Source organism: Halyomorpha halys, unplaced genomic scaffold, assembly GCF_000696795.3.
Source record: "Halyomorpha halys isolate HHAL.00 unplaced genomic scaffold, Hhal_1.1 Scaffold88.1, whole genome shotgun sequence".
Taxonomy (NCBI): Eukaryota; Metazoa; Arthropoda; class Insecta; order Hemiptera; family Pentatomidae; genus Halyomorpha; species Halyomorpha halys.
In genome coordinates this window covers 76,773-95,098 of record NW_027114863.1, presented here as the reverse complement: position 1 = coordinate 95,098, position 18,326 = coordinate 76,773, and the positions used below count along the sequence as shown (strand labels likewise).

General features: G+C 31.1%; 1 protein-coding gene across 5 annotated transcripts in view; it reads right to left on the bottom strand.

Moving 5' to 3' along the window:
* Positions 1-18,326, bottom strand: part of LOC106677142 (anoctamin-7) — a 384,257-nt gene that overhangs the window by 341,344 nt on the left and 24,587 nt on the right. The window contains exon 1 of one of the 5 annotated variants that reach the window (XM_067051978.1): positions 1,665-1,716. The exons of the other annotated variants lie outside the window; for them this stretch is intronic. The gene's annotated coding sequence lies outside the window, so the exon portion shown is untranslated. Of the gene's footprint in view, positions 1-1,664; positions 1,717-18,326 lie in introns of those variants that run through there. 5 annotated transcript variants of the gene reach the window in all.

Genomic DNA, 18,326 nt, shown 5'->3' with positions numbered 1-18,326 from the left:
AAAAGACAGGAAACTGCACGCAGATTCCGACTATTACAGCACTTACTAGACAAACGATCTAAATTTTTTATGAATGACATAAAAATATCTTATTATTTTCAGTCTTTAATAAATGTTTCCCATTAGGCTTATATAGTTATTAAACTAGATTAACTATTATTCGACTAAAAAAAAATTAATATTTAATGAATTATACAATACTCTTCTGGACAAATCACAATGCATAAGTAATAATAATTATGGAGCTTAGGGAGAACAAAGCAGGGAAAATAATGGGCTATCTAATTACATTGGCGCTCCTCCAGATAGCGCTTAAGCAGTTGGCTTAGAAATATGAAAATCTCAAGTATGAGATGATAAAACGGGCAATTTGCTGATGGAATAGGCTGAGGATTCCACGCCTAAAATTTCCATCTGAGAGCTAGTAGAATGCAAACGGACTGGCAGTTATTAAATTTAACAACCGAAGATATAAAGTTAATTAAAGTATAAGGTCATATTTTTTAATTAATAATTAAAAGAGTTTTCAAGTTGTAGTTACGTAATACCCATATTGGTACTTATGGTTCATAACCTGACACATACTGATTCTTATTAATACGAATGGTTAATTATTGTTCTTTTCCAAATTGAACGACGAATTTTTTCCACATACCTATAAACAAACCTAAACTTATTTGTTGAGTTTACATAGTCGTTAAACTCGTTCTTGAGTTATAAAACTTTATCTTTTTATTGCAGCCTTTACCTCTAAATTCACACTTTTATTTAAAGATAACTAGGCACAAATGAAGTTTGCTTTTCATCACGAAATATCATAAAAACTACTATTCTTAGGAAAATAATCTATAATTAAAAAAAAATTATTAATTTATGTGTATTTAACGAGCTTCTTTAGCCCTAATAGAACTAATTACGTTCAATATTTTAAGAGATTGAATTTTTTAATTAGCAATATTTTTTCCAAATAACGAGGAACTTTTTGTGGATATATTTTGGTAAATATAATGAAAACTACTATTCCTAGAAAAATAAACGTTAATTAAATAAAATTATTCCTTTAAGATACATTTGACGAGCTCAAATTCATCCTTAATACAACTATTTACGTTCAATATTTTAATAGATTCAGTTTTTCAATCTGCTATATTTTTTCCAACTAACAAGGAACGTTTTTTAAATATACTTTGGTAATATAAAAATTACTATTTATAGGAAAATAATCATTATAAACTAATTTATGGTGCATTTAACGAGCTTAAAATTGTGCCCTAACAGAACTCTTTACTTTCTTATCTTGAGACAATTTTTCAAATACCAACATTTTTTTTCAAACAAGATTAACACTAACGATTATTTCGTAAAATATAATTAATCTTGGGTATTTAAATTGCTATAGTGCTTATAAATTTTAAAACAAATTTTCGATATTTGAGGAACTATTTGATGTAAAGATGTGTAAAAAAAAAATAGATGTAGCAAAAAAAGTTTGGTAAGCTGTATAAAACATTGAAAGTAAACTGTTCTAGTACGGCTCAAGTTGAAGCTCGTTGAACGCAATATAAAGCAATTCATATTCATTATCTTTTATGATATTTGCCAAAATTAATTTTCATTAGTAGCATTTAAAAATTAAATTTGAACTTTAGTGTGACACTACTCACTAAGTCAGCTGACGCAGCTCCATTATGCAGGGAGCCGAGGCGTAGACTGACGGCAACAAAACTGGTGCTGGGAATCCGATAGGCATTATAAATATTTATGTGGCACTTGACTAGAAAATACAGCCGCAAACAAGGTCAATGTTACAGTAACCTCCAAAACCACATCACCTCCCCCTCTACCGAACTCTAAGGTCAATATTATTTATATTGAAGATCATATATCGATGTTATTTATATTTTTTTATATATCGATTATCACTTAGAAGAAGAATAAAATGTAATAATGAAAGTCCCAGTTGGGCAAATAATTTTCGTAAAAAAAAAATATTTTTCTATTGCTATGAAAATTCATATTATATATATATTTTTTTAGGTGCAAACAATGAATTTCATTGCGAACCTTCATATTATTTTAAAAGAAATATTACCGAAAAATATCAACTTACTAGGTTCTTCAATTTTTATTCAAAAATCAATTAAAATACAATAACTTCAATATGCACTGCATTATAATAACTTCAATTACTATTGAAAAGTTTATATTTATTGAATTTGTCTTTTTAGCAGGTCAATAAATTTGGCAGGCTAAGTCCATATGGGTATCAGTAAGTAACTGTATACATTAAGTTTCAAAGAGATAATTTAGAACGTCTGTGTAGAATGGAATATAATTGTCTCAGTCGGAAATTTAGCGTTTTACGTGTGTGGGCCCCATGTCAACCTTCTGCCATAGGCAAGTCCTAAATAAGTTACAGTGTATGTGTTGTGGTATAGGGTGATAGTCTAGGTAAACTGAAGGGCATGTTGACAAGCCAAACATTTGATATTAATAAATAACTACAGCAATAAAAAAATAATGTAAAATTTAAAAAAAATATATACATATAATTGTTTATAGAAACATATCAAGCTATGATAGCAAAATTGGTTTAAACCACATCTTGAAAACCTCCTATACGGATTTTTGAGTACATACAATGAACTCGATTTGTGTTTGATGCCTTTGGAAACCTGATTCCATTTATATTTTAAATGTTGGGGTATACAGAAGCACCAGGCCGATTAAAATAATTCTGTTTTATTAAAAATGAAATTACATTGTGGGTTAGGCCGCTTTTTTTCCTATGGACTCAAATTTTCTTTTAATTACAAAATATTTTCGACTCTCTGATTTTTCCAATATAGTTCAGATAGGATTTTAATAGTTTGGAAGATTATGTCATTAAAACATAAACAATCTTGAACTGATGTCATAGGATGTATCCTACTTACATTTCATATCACCTTCGATTCGTGCGCGATTACAACTAAATTTATTATCAGCTAGATCTATTATGATAATTGTTTCGATATTAATTGATGAGATAAAATGTAGATAGCTCAATTTTTTTTTTTGGGGGGGAGGGAGGTAAAGCCTAAAAAAGGGTACTTTCTTTTTTTTCTCTTTTATATTTTACTTCCGCTGACATCCCAACCCACCCTAACACAGTGTTAACAACATACGCTGATGACACATGTATACTTTCTGTAAACAACGACCCAACTAATGCATCACAAACGCTACAGGCACACATAACATCTATTGAAGAATGGTGTAAAAACTGGAGAATTAAAATAAATCCTGAAAAATCCCACCAGATCACCTTTACTCTCCGTCGTAAACCTCTGCCCTCCTGTCCTACAGTATCCTTTCTAGATACGCCACTAACACCTGTTGAACAGATTCGATACTTAGGACTCCATCTTGACAAGAGACTTACTTGGAATCCACACACAAGACTGAAACGACAAGAAACTGCTCGTAGATTCCGATTGCTACAACACTTACTTGACAAACGTTCTAAACTCCCCATTCATTACAAAAAATTAGTATACACTACAATAATCAGACCAATTTGGACATATGGAATTGAGCTCTGGGGCTCCACCAAACCATCAAATTCTTCCCGCATCCAATCGTTACAATCCAAAATCCTACGTAAAATCCTTGATGCTCCTTATTACGTCACCAATAAACTCATTCAAAAAGACCTTAACATCCCATTCGTTGCAGATTTGACCCAAAACAGATATGTGTCTTTTTATTCCAAACTCCTTAACCATCCTAACCCATTAATTCTTAATCTTTCATCCTTAACAATCCCTGATAATCCTCCGAGGCGTCTGAAAAGAAGAGGCCACGGGACCTTCTAGTTTAAATTAATGTTTGAAGTACCACCAATGGGTGGTTCCTTCCCAGGATTTTCAAGTGTATATGAAACATACTACATATTTACCTATTGTATTATTTTGTACAGTCGTAAATTACAATAAATAAATAATTTAAAAAAATATATATATTTTACTTCCAAGTGGTTTTTCATTTTTTTAAATTATAAGTTAATTTCCTTTTTTTAACAACAATTCAGTTTTATTTTTTGTAATTAATGAGTTTTTTTGTGGTACATACATCACTGCGGCTCGGCACGTATAACACAACACTACGTGTACAATGGGATTACGGCCTGTATACGGACTGATAAGGCAGTCAGAGTTAAGAGGTACCCACCGGCTCACCGCTTTTTGAGGCCACTAGATTTTTGAGGTACGTTTCAGGACCCAATTTTCAACCGACCTTTATCATCAACATCTGGATGACGGCGGATGTTGCGGAGGAAATATCCTTAAGTAGTTATCGATATGCGCATATCGACATCCCCCCCCCCATCCATCTGTGAGTGACTATCTTTCTTTTTCTTCTTTCATCAAGCTTCAAATTTTTTTTCTGTTTCCTTCTAATTAACCTATTATTTTTGTGTAAAGAGAATTGGTTTTTGTGTGTTTTATATATATCAAAATATTTTCTTTTTTACTTCACACTCATTATTTTATTTATTTTTTTTTAACAACACACCTGTTCATTTTTTGTTAATATTTTAATTTAATTAAATTTGTTTATCACTTGGAAGATTTTTTGTATTCTTTAATTTTCTTTATTATTTCGTTTTTATGATAATCATTTCAGGTCGTCCGTTGTTTTTATTTTTTGTAACCCGAACCAGTGAACATATTTCTCTGGGGAAGAGGTCGGTTTTCCAGTTACGAAACGCCCCTCGCACCAGCAATCTTATTTTAAAAAATCTAAATAGGTACTTCCAAGGGCACCAAAACACATAGTAAGACAAAGAGTTAAAAAATAGTACTGTACTATAAAAAGGACATGGGATTAACGTACTTACAATCCTTATACTTGTCATGATAGATTTAGGAGAATATAGTTCTGATTTGAAAAAGTACAATTTTATAATTGGTTGTTAAACAACAGAACATCAATAAATTGATCGAGCTCCAATTATACAAAAAGGGATGAGCTTCAAAACGCGAACAATAGATTCCAACTAGTCCACACAGTCAGAACAATGGTAAGGGCACAAGATGAAAGGAAATCTAGTTTCCGCTAACGAGGATTCAATTCCATTAACACAGAAATAAATTATAACTCTGTTGAACCAAATGTTTCTCTATAATCAAAATGCTCCAAACTTTGATTGGACACTTCAAACTTAAAATAAAATTCCGAACTCTATATGGTGAGATGTTTCAAGTATTTATTAAAATTGACTATATGAGCTATTATTTCCAATTTATTTTCAGCATAATGGTTACTCTGTCAATTAACTCTAAACAATAATTGTGATTTAAGAACCATATGACAAATAATAAGATGTTGTGGGTTCACCGTAGATTAATATGTGAAGATGATCGGGGGGTGCGGTAACAAATAAAGAGAAAAAATATTTATTCGTGCCGACGTTTCGACCTGAATTTCAGGTCTTCATCAGTGCTAAAAAACAAAAAACAGATAACAACCATCATTCAGAGAAACATAAAAATTTAAAAAAAATAAATAAACAAACAAAGTACGATATATGATGGTAACAGTGAAAGATTAATATAATATTATAGAGGTAAGAAGATAGGCATAAGATAAGATCTATAAGTATTATCTAAAAAACAGTTATGAATCTTCTACTATCTACTTCAATGGTTATTAATCATCTACTTTATTTTCAATCCACTGTTATGTATGTCTTAATTTGTTGGTTTATTTATTTCTTTTAATTTTGTATGTTTCTCTGAATGATGGTTGTTACTTTTTTTTTTAGTTTTTTTGACCTGATGAAGATCTGAAATTCAGGTCGAAACGTAGGCAAGAATAAATATCTTTTTTTGTTTATTTGTGGTTATTTGTTGACCGCACCTCGTTAACAGCTCCATCACCCCTCCCCGACCATCTTCACATATGACAAATAGTTTTTAGTTACAATATGGCATTTAGCTATAATAGTTTTAACAATTCACAATTATGGTTAGAAACAATATGACAATTAGTATATAACAATATGATTATTACCCACATATTTCAGGTATGTTCATACTTCAAATTATACCTCAATAGATGAAAGGAATATGGTCTGGGTGTGGTCAAGAAAAACTCAAATAGTAGAAATATACTATTTTAATGAGCCATTAAAATATATGGCTAATTAAATATGGCTCATTAAAATAGTATATTTCTACTATTTGAGTTTTTCTTGACCGCACCCGGACGATATTCCTTTCATCTTTACACACGGTCAATCAATAATCTTCCAGTATACCTCAATAGTTTTGTATTAGAGCCTGATATGAAACGATCCTCAGAGACGATCAAAGAACAGCAGAATTAGTATTAAAAGTAGAATAATATACTACCAGAAATTTGTCATCGAATATATAAACGATTTATCAGATATATATGTATATATAGTTGACCGTAAAAATTGATGTATAGGAAGATGGTCAGGGTTACGGTCAAAGGAGAAACAAAAATAGTTTACAAATATTTTTTTTCCCGACGTTTCGCCCCACTTTGTAGGGCTTCATCAAGGCTGTTCTGAGCAAACGGGTATTGTTGCCTACTGTTCACCCGTTTGCTCTGAACAGCCTTGATGAAGCCCTACAAAGTGGGGCGAAACGTCGGAAAAAAAAAAGAATAGTTTTAAACAATTTTTATTTCTCTTTTGACCGCAACCCTGACCATCTTCCTATACATAGATTTATCAGATAGTTTTAGTAAAATGTGAACAGGGGGAAAATATATATAAGCAAGATAAAATATAAAATAAATAATCAAAAAATAAATATAATCATAAATAAATAAGAAGTAAATATATTTGAAGATCTGTGAAGGTTTACACTACTAAACAAGAGCCAAAAAATCAACGAAGAAAATTCTAAGAAAACAAATATAACAGACCTTGTGAAAAAAAAATTTTATAATTTTATATATTAAATTTGATATATTTATTCGATTGAATAGTTACCAATAATAAATTCTATAACAACATTTAACGTAATTATTTCTTAATAATAATAACAGCTTCATATGTCAGACCTTTTTATTTTAAATTTATTTACATTCTCATTTTTAAATAATAATGAAGATTATTTATTTCGCAAAAGTAAATTATAGTTTAATATTTCATATTAAATAAAATGTTGGGCAGTATATTCGGTGCCCAGACTGGAGGTAAGGAAACAAAAATAAAGGAAATAAACGAATCCTGGACTCATGCTGAGGCTCTCACATAACTCATAGTGTCAGCCATGAGAAAAAGGGAGGATGAGATGGGAGAGAAAGTTTGAACATATGCCAGAGGAACTACTTTCCCGGGAAAGTTTTGTATGGGCGTACGGAGGTGAGGAGGAGGGTTAAATTTCTGATAGTATAGCTAATGTATCCGTTATTAATTAACTTACAGAAAATTATCAAACTCAAAATTTTAATACTGGACCTGAAAAGTGGTTTTGTTTAAATTAGATTGTTCAATTAAGTTACAAGGAATTTTTAATTTATAAGGAAATTTATTATTTTAGGTTAAGCCAGAGAGATTCTATTTATCCCAGCCAAGTAAACGTAACATACAACTAAAACTTGATTAAGTAAAAAATATTTTACTTCCTCACTGCCAACACTCTAATTAGAACTAGTTTAAGGTACTATAAAGTAGTTTATGACACATATCTAGGAGGGGTAGTTACTTATATTTGCATATCAATATGAAATTTTGTCAGAACTAGAATTTTATTTATTTTATTTATCATGGAAACTACTAATCCTACGAAAATAATTGTCATAAGCTACTTTATATTATGTTGAACTAGATTTTATGTGAGTGTTATCAGACAACTGTACATCTAATACTTCCTGAGATATATTTTTTCATAAATCCAAGTATTTTGTTCAAACAATTAGAAATCAACAATTTGTAAATTTATTTTGTCAAATATTATAAAAATTACTACTACGAAGACAAAGGTACTATAGTTGAATATATTACTTTATATGTGCCAACGTTTCGGCTAGAGTTTCTAGCCTTCTTCAGGGGCAGCGAGTCTAGTCTTCTTTTCCAGCGATCAGCCCTGAAGAAGGGTAGAAACTCTAGCCGAAACGTTGGCACATTAAAAATAGGTTAATCGAACATTTTTGTGTTTTTCATTGACCGTACCCCCAACCATCTTCTCCTCATTCATCATCCACAGTCAACTATCTCTCATAATATTACTTTATAGTATATTCAACTAGCTTTGATTAGGGTGCTGGAAGACAACTACTGATTTTTCAGTGCATTTTTATGTAATGTTCCTTTTTTAAACTATGTCACAGGAATCACAAAACGTAAAAAGCACCTTTCGTGCTTATATTTTAGAAATTTTGCTCTGATTGAAATGGTGTTCTATTAGGTTTTCTACTACTGTTGGTAGTTTTAATGAAATGGAGCTTTGAAAGAAAATTAATTTTTTTTTTCACATTTTTGAAACAGTTACCATTTTTTATTTCCCTTACCTATATTGGCAGACTCACCATTTTTGACTAGTTATACATGTAATTATAATTAACTATAATTATACATAGTTTTCATTAAAATAATTAAAAATTGTAGTTAAATAACAGGCTTTTTCTCTCATTTCTCTTGGGCTCTGGTACTAATCTGTCTGTCAGTCCACAGTCAAAATTGTGTTGGAGCACTATCCATCGAAAAGTTAATCGGCTATTGATGCACCTTTAGGATATTGTGTGAACAAAATAGGTCCAATGTCGAATTAATCAGATTTTGTTCACTACTTTCGCTCGTAAGCGTATTTCCCTTGGCATCTATATTTCGAAAACTGCTTCTTCTAATTTGAAGGAAATTTGGGCATGAGAGTTGAAAAGATCTTATATGAATTTGATTAATTGAATTGCGCAAACGCATTTTCCTTGAAACACCAATATTTCGAAAACAGGTCCTATAAAAATAGCTCAAAACCGAAGTCAAGTTGGGTATCGGTATATATTTTATCAAACTCTTGATTCTTAACTATCAGTTAGTCTTTTTTAAGCAAACAAATTCTATTATGAATATCATATTATGAAAATCAGCTGATGAGAAAGCAATTGATGCTCCATAAAGTTAATCTTCTCAGTGAACAAATAGAAATATTCGTTGATAATCATGGCATGAGAATACTAACTCTTGCTTATCAGCCAGAAATTCGGGGCTTGGTTGAGGAAGCTCCCCATCAAATTAGACGGCCCAAAAGTATTTTTTATGACTTGGCAGCGAAGTAAAATACTTTTTTTTAAATTTATTTATTGTGATTTACAACTGTACAAATAATAAATAAAATAAGTAAATATGTTGTATGTTTCATATACACTTGAAAATCTTGGGAAGGAACCACCCATTAGTGGTATTTCAAGCATTAATTTAAATTAGAAGGTCCCGTGGCCATTTTCTTTTCACACGCCTCGGAGGGTTATCAGGGATTGTTAAGGATGAAAGATTAAGAATTAATGGGTTAGGATGGGTAAGGTGTTTGGAATGAAAAGACACATATCAGTTTTGTGCCAAATCTGCAATGAATGGGATGTTAAGGTCTTTGTGAATCACTTTATTTGAAACGTAATAAGGAGCATCAAGAATTTACGTAGGACTTTGGATTGCAAGGATTGGATGCGGGAGGAATTTGATGGTTTGGTGGAGCCCTAGAGCTCAATTCCATATGTCCAAATTGGTCTAATTATCGTAGTGTATAGTAATTTTTTGTAGTGAATGGGAAGTTTAGAGTCTTTGTCAAGTAAGTGTTGTAGCAATCGGAATCTACGAGCAGTTTCTTGTCGTTTTAGTCTTGTGTGTGGATCCCAAGTAAGTCTCTGGTCAAGATGGAGTCCTGAGTATCGAATTTGTTCAACAAGTGGTAGTGGAGTATTTAGAAAGGATACTGTAGGACAGGAGGATAGAGGTTTACGACGGAGAGTAAAGGTGATCTGGTGGGATTTGTCAGGATTTATTTTGATTCTTCAGTTTTGACACCATTCTTCAATAGATGTTATGTGTGTCTGTAGTGTTTGCGATGCATTAGTTGTGAAGTAAAGTACAGATTTTAAATTGAGGTTGCATGCGCAGTTTCTCCGTTAAGCCAATCTGATTATGTTTTCATGTAGACTTTGTTATTAAATAATTTTTTTTTTGTGTTTGTTCTATATCACAAACCTCGAAGAATGATGTCAAAATTGGAGGATAAAAATAAATCCCATCAAATCACCTTTGCCCTCCGTCGTAAACCTACCGACTGCCCTACAGAACCCCTGTAGAATAGAACTACGTCCGGACAAACGACTATCCTGGAATCCTCACACAATATTGAAAAGAAAGGGAACCTGCACTTCGATTCCGACTATTACAGCACGTACTAGACAAACGGTCTAAACTTCCAATCCATTACAGAATACTGTACTATATGACTATAGTAAGACATATCTAATCAATATATTCTAAAATCCTTCCTGCATTCCTCAATGCTCCTTACTTTGTCACAAATGAAACCATCCATAAAGATCTTAATGTTCCATATGTAACCGACCTAGCCTGAAGCAGATAGCAATCCTTCCATTATTAACTCCCTAGCCACCCAAACCCACTAGTTTCTAAACGTAATTCCTCTCCCATTCCTGACAATCCTCCGAGGTGCCTGAAAAGAAAATAGCCTCAAGACATTCTAATGTAGAAATTATATTACAGAGCTACCAATAGCTAGTTTCTCTAAATGTCTATATCACACCATTGTAATCTAACATTACATTTACTAGATGTATTTTTATGCAAATACAGTTATAAATCAGCTGAGAAGATGACCCAAACCACCCCTAACTCTATAAAATCATTCTTAGATTTTTCAATATTAATTCAATAAAAATTCATCATTAAAAAATGGTTCTTATTCTTATCAAGCTGTTTATATATTTATAATTATATAATACATTTGCAAAACCAAAATTTAAAAATTTTTTAATAAGAAATATTATTATTTTGGTCAAAATTGAAGTTTTTCAATCAGTCAACTAAAAGGTTCATTCGGAAAATTAGCAGGGGGGGGGGATATTTTCCCAGTGAATAATAAAAAAATATTTTTTTCTGAAACGACCGAGGATTTCAAGAATTTCAAATTTTCTCTAACTATAAATAACCTGTAATTTAAGATATGATAAAATATTTGCGATTCATTTATATTAAAAAAACAAAAGCAGAATATTTCCAGCTTATCCATTATTATACACAAAGATGAACATATTGTTTGTAAATATTCTTAAATAAGGCAATATCGAAACGGGAACTTCCATTTCAACTGCTATGCTATCACACCCAGCCGGAAACAGATAACGAAGCCAATGCGGGCGCCTTGGTCGAGTATTGGAGTACTTGTCAATTGGTGGCTTTTGAAATGTCTCTCATCGCATAAAACCCAGTGTAATAAAAATATTTAGTTATCGAAATTCGTTCAGCTACTACTGTGAGAATAAAGGTTTACGAACAAACAAATAATAAGAATCTGATGCAATTTCATTTTCCAATATCTCGGAGTGTACATCTGTTTAATTCGTGAAATAGTATTATGAAGTCGAAGTATTAATAAAAAAAACTTCTAAGGCAATCATTTAAATAATAATAAATAAAAAAACCAATAATCATTTGAACACAATAATGATTTGAAAAACAAGGAGAGGGGTCCAAATAAAACGGCACTAGTACAACATGCAAGCAAGAACCAGCATATTTTTGATTTTGAAAATACAATGATTTTACATAAAGAGAATAATACATTCAAAAGGAAAATACTTGAATCCATTTACATATCTGAAAATATTGATTATACAGTGAATTTCAAAACAGATAAAAGAAATTTGAACCAACACTATGCTGCGTTATTAAGTAAAATTAATTTATGAATAATATAGGATAAATTGAATGTGGATGATTATAATTAGCCCTGATAGGAATTTTACTAATGAAATAAAGAGGAAAATTGACAAAAGTGTAGTTATAATAAATAATTTTAATACTTGAACTGAGTGGTGGATGAGGAAGGCTATAAGCATTGTTGTGATAAAGTTTTAACAAATAGCGACTATGATAAATGATTTTAATTTTGGTTTTTAATGTGAATATTGACGAATAGGTAATTAAACATATGTGGGATATACTTATTATCAAAAAAAATATATTTTACCTAATGATTTTTATGTTTCATAGAAATTGTTGTTTTTGACCTGGGCAGTTTTTAAATCATATATTCCAAAATTGTATTAAGGTAAGATAAATTATAAATAATAATGTCAAGTATTTTGAAATGTTTGAAGATCGATCATACATGTAATAAAAGCTGTTTTGTAGTAGATTGTCCTTAAGGATGGCCGGATTGGCCGAAACCTCGGACTTATAAGAAAGATAAAATGTGTTGAGACTAAAATGGATAGAAATTAAATTATTTATTTTAAATAAAAAAAAACTTTCAATCTTTTAATTTTTTTTAATAATTATCTTTTTATTGAAAATATTTCTACTTAACACTTCATAACATACGTATCATGTACTCTTGAACAAACAAATAATAAAAAATGAGATTAAATTACATAAAATACCATGTATGTGATATATTTAGTACCTCTGAAGATGTATGAGATATATATAGTATCTCTGAGCCCTCTTAACGGCTTTGAAGATTTGTTAGTCATTCTATTTTCGTTACAATTATTTAAATTTTCATTAAAAAATAATCCAAACTCTTTCAAATTATCGAACCTTCTACGGTGAAGAGGCTCGAACAGTTTCAGAGCGGTATACCCAGACGTATAGTGAGACATACTTTACTTCAAAGAGCAAAGACAGAGCATACGAAATTCGAACTACCGGCTGATGTATCCTATATCGAGGAGACATATCAAACCTTTGTGACAGCCTACAGTACTGTACGAACCCATTATTTAGGACAATGACACCGACAGGGCGGCCACAAAGGTGGCACACACACACGAACAAACAGAAAACTACTAACTTACTGACTACAGGCATCACGAAATTTTATGAACCCCATCATCAGACAGCAGACTCAACTCATTTTCCAATTTTCAGGCGCATTCCCGTCCCACAATGCATTTGAAATGCAGTACAAGAGATATCACCCATTATAGTTAGAATAGAATATATTTTATTTATGAAGGCCCAGTTTTGTACAAATTGGTTACATAAATATACTTATAAAACAAAACCTGAGTCTACTGCTCCATTAGAAAAACAATAAACAAAAGATAAAACGAGTGCTTAATAACAGAACAATAAACAAAAAAATAAAACAAACTGGATAATACAAAAGTATTAACATAATATTCATTATTCCATTATATATTTTTTTTTTAATTTATCTATTGATATTTACAACTGTACATAAATACATCAAGTAAATTTGAGGAAATCATAATGGTATGGTACAAGCATGTAAAGAAACTACCCTATGGTACCACTCTAAAAACATTTTTACAATATAAGGTCTCGAGGCCATCTTCTTTTCAGACGCTTCGGAGGATTTTCCGGAATAAAAGAGGAAGCAAGATTACTAAGAAGAAACTAATGGGTTTGAGTGTTTAGGGAGTTTGTAATGGAAGGATTGATATCTGGTTCGGGCTAGATCGATTGCAAATGGAACATTAAGGTCTTTGTGGATGATTTTATTGGTGACAAAGTAGGGAGCATTTAGGGTTTTACGAAGGATTTTGGATTGAAAGGATTGGATACGAGAGGAATTCGAAGGTTTAGTGGAGCCCCGGAGCTCAACGCCGTATGTCCAGATAGGCCTTATAATTGTCATGTAAATCAGTCTTTTGTAATGAATTGGAAGTTTGGACCGTTTGTCTAGTAAGTGCTGTAATAGTCGAAATCGACATGCAGTTTCCTGTATTTTCAGTCTTGTGTGAGCATTCCAGGTTAGTCGTTTGTCCAGATGTAGTCCAAGGTAGCGGATCTGTTCAACAGGCGTAAGAGCCACATTATTAAAGTATACTGTATGGCAGACGGTAGGTTTAAGACGAAGTGTGAAGGTAATTTGATGGGATTTGTTGGAATTTATTTTAATCTTCCATTATATGAAACTTATAATATTGAGAATTATTTTAAATAAACGAAAGCGTAATGTATGTACAGAAATCAATTGGCTTCGAAAACTATTTACATGTTTCTATTTATATACCAGTTATAAAATCAAACTTATTAAATACTGTTAAACGTAAAATATAGAGTCTGTTCAATTTAGTTTCATTATCAATGTTCAATATATTTTCGATATTTTGTAGGTCGCAAGATACGGATATGGGTGGCTTTAAGATGTATTGTCTATTTTTTTTAAAGGTTGGACAATGTAGAAGATTGTTGATTGACCGTGTGTATAGATGAATGGAATATGGTCCGGGTGCGGTAAAAAAAAAAAACTCGAATAGTCAATGAGTATACTATTTTTATTGAGCCTATCAAAAAAAAAAAAAACTCAAATAGTAAATGAGTATACTATTTTTATTGAGCCTATCAAAAAAAAAAAAAACTCGAATAGTCAATGAGTATACTATTTTTATTGAGCCTATAAAAAAAAAAAAAACTCAAATAGTAAATGAGTATACTATTTTTATTGAGCCTATAAAAAAAAAAAAAAAAAACTCCAATAGTAAATGAGTATACTATTTTATTGAGCCTATCAAAAAAAAAAAAAAAACTCAAATAGTAAATGAGTATACTATTTTTATTGAGCCTATCAAGAAAAAAGAAACTCAAATTGTAAATGGGTTTTAAAATTAAACACTCATATAGTATAACCATTTACTATTTGCGTTTTTTTTTACCGCATCCAGATCATATTCCATTCATTATTGAAATAACTTTTGCAGAACGGACAGATTTTGTTTACCTTGAAACCGAAAGATTTGCTTCCATGGTGTACTTTGTTAGTTTAGTATATAGTATAGTTTCTTAGTTGCTTGATGCACCTTACTTTTTTTTAATTTAGCCTATATGTTAGATAAGCTTGAGATTTTAGTAGGTTGAAACTGCAGTGTGATCGGTATATGGAGTTAATGTTTGAGTTCAACGCTCTATTGATGTCAGTTGAGAAGTTGTGGTTTAGGATCTTTTCAAGAATATCGCCTTAATGTTTCAATATTCCGTTTTTGTTTGAGGTATTGAACTCATTTCTACATTCATATTGGTGGGCTATCATATTAACTTGTGAGACCCAGTTGTATTCTACAGCAGGGATTTCTGCATCTAGCATCATCAGTCTGTTGAAACATAGTTTTGAGAGTCACTTACCTGAATTCTTCGTCTTGGTGAAAAATTACTGGATCTTTCAGTCAAGCATCTAGGATGAACCAGGGAACGTAACGTTTTCGAATTATTAGAATAACTAATAACTAAAAACTAAGCAAACGGAATAAATGTTAGAAATACCATGGAAATAATTTTAAAATAGGCGGTACAAGTTAATACAGTGCAGAGGTTGGAATGCGGAAAAAAAAACATTTTTCAAAATATTGGAAAAGTCATTATCTATTGACAAATAGGTAATTTACCTAAGATAAGTTAGTCGGAAATTGCCCCATGGGAACGTGGGATGAAGTCATGACGAAAACGGGTTGGAAGTAACCTCTTTTTCTGCATTATGGAAATGCATTTCAAGAGAGGGCTGAGAAAATTTGATTATTTGGAAAGGGGTAATCTGTATTTTGCGGTGTACTTCTATTTTTTTTTTCGTACCTCCCTGACGAAATAAGTAATTGAATACATACATATAGGTAGGTGTATGAATATATGGTAGTTTGTAATTTGTAATTTCTATTTTTACTGGTAACTACCAATATATTGTAAGAGTAGTATTTGCTGACCGCACCCCTCGACAAACTTTTCCAATAATTAAATTTATTTACTGTCTAATTACCATAATATTTACATTTGAATCGACCTTAACGGCTTTTAACTTCTCATATAGTGCGGATATACTGTACAATAGCAGTATAATGTATTATGTCGTTCTGAAATGTTATGTTGAATAGTTTGTAGTTGTAGAATTTTATTTCAATATCACTCAAAAAACATGAATTTTATTTAAAACCTAGACTGACCTCTACGAGATAAATAGTTTGTATTCCTGCCTGAACTATTAATTATCTCGTATATTTTACTTATAAAATATCATATAAGCGAATTCGATGAAATTCATATATAATGAGAAATATAGCCAGTTGAAAATAAAAACTGACACACCGTTTTGCGAATCTCGGTTATTTGTACTCGAACTCAAAACGTGTATTTCCGTCAAAAATTCAGAATTTTACATGATCTCAATACTTTCTGTTACAATATATCCCATATATAGGTAGTTGGCAGTAAAGATGGAAATATTTTCGATTAAATTATTAGATTGTCTTAGGTAAATAATCTATCAATATTATAGAAAAAATAATGATTTTTCCAATACCTAAAAAAAATAGTTGTTTTTCTGCCTTCCAAACCTCTGTACCGTAATTAAAAACCCTTGTCCATCCTGTTTTAAAATCATGTTATGGATATTTCCGAAAGGTTTGACCCCTTGGCTTGCTATTAGTTTTACGAATAATTCGAAAATTTTATCATTAAGAGGCGGTCCCACAAAAAGAAAAATTTTACCCCCCCCCCCCCCCCCACGGTTCAATTTCATTCTAGAGGCTTGTCTGAAAGATACTGAAATTTTCTACGATCCCAATTCTATGATTCTATACTATACTTAAAGTACAAGTAAATATTCTACTAGAAAGAAATAATTTATCAAAACAATAAATGATTTTATTTATTCCAGTGATAGAATACGAACATAATATGATGTCGCAATCACTGAACTAATTGAAAAATTCATGGAACATATAGCCATCACTTTGCCAATGAACATTACAACGTTGTACATTTGCCATGCTAATTGGTTGTAATTATTTTGTAATTGGATTCCATTGAGAAATTATATCTACATCGAAATTAATTACTTTAGTGGTCAGGATCGCATGAAAAACGAAATGAAACCTTTGATAGTGTCACTTTCAAATAATTAAATATAATCTTCCATTAGTTTTTTTTTATTTTCTGCAGTCTATGTATACTTTTCATATTTTTTAAAGAATATTAGATTTAATTAAAAGAAATGTTATATATATTTATGCTGTTTTAAATTACTATTTTAAGCTATTCATGCCTCTCATTTTTTGTTATTATAACATTATATAGTCCGGAAGCCTGTGAAAAAAAATAAATAAATAAGAATTTATTTCATACTTTACTAGCACAAAAACCTTAGTTTGGACATATAAAACGTTTGTCCATTCACCTGAAATGAAAAATGTACATCTGCTTTCACAAAGTGGTTAGAATAACAATGTCGGCAGTTTTAATAAATAATTTCCCTTACTATATATCCCACATAAACTCGTAGGTAAGTAAAAGAAAAAATAAGTATAGTATAGTTCGGATTTTTTATAGGTTTTTGTTTGGTTCGAATTGACATTAGAAATAGAAAATTTCACAATCGGCATGCGGCCAGAGGATTTTTATTATTTAAAAAAATCTAAAATTTTACTTTTTTTTTTTTTGTTTCATGCTCGATATGTTCGAAACTAGTCTACTAGGCGAAAGATAGTACGTTAACCTTTTTTAAATTAGAGTAAATTTTCGAAAATATGAGTTGATAAAGAGCTCTGTATGTATCGAAGTACCCAAGACAGTTTAAAAAAAATTTTAAAACGAGAAATCTCAGCTTAGGGAATTTATTTTTGGAAAATATGGAAACAGCTATTCCGCTAAAAATATTTGTATTAACCACTTTAAAGTGAATTTAACAGGCTTCATTTTGTTTACTTAGAAACGTCCATACCTCTCTCTAACAGCTCTTGTATGTATGTAGTACGAATGTAGGACAGTGTCAAAATCATGAATAAAATATTATATATAGGGAACGGCGTGAACCAGTGGTAAGGTACTGTGCTACTAACTCCAAAGACCCGGGATAAATCCGGCTGTGAAAGATAATTATTTATTCCGTTACACTGTGGCCATGTTGATTCAAAACCCTGTTGATTCTAGTGTCCATCCAGCCTCATAAAGTGGGTACTCTTAATTAGGGTCAAGCAAAAATCTGGCGGTCAAGCATGATTCTGACCTTTCTTAAAAAGTACTGCATGGGTTGCAGTTGCAGTACTGCTGCATCCCTGGCACTTCATGGGTTCTAGCGGTACAGATTTGTTTAATATAAATATAT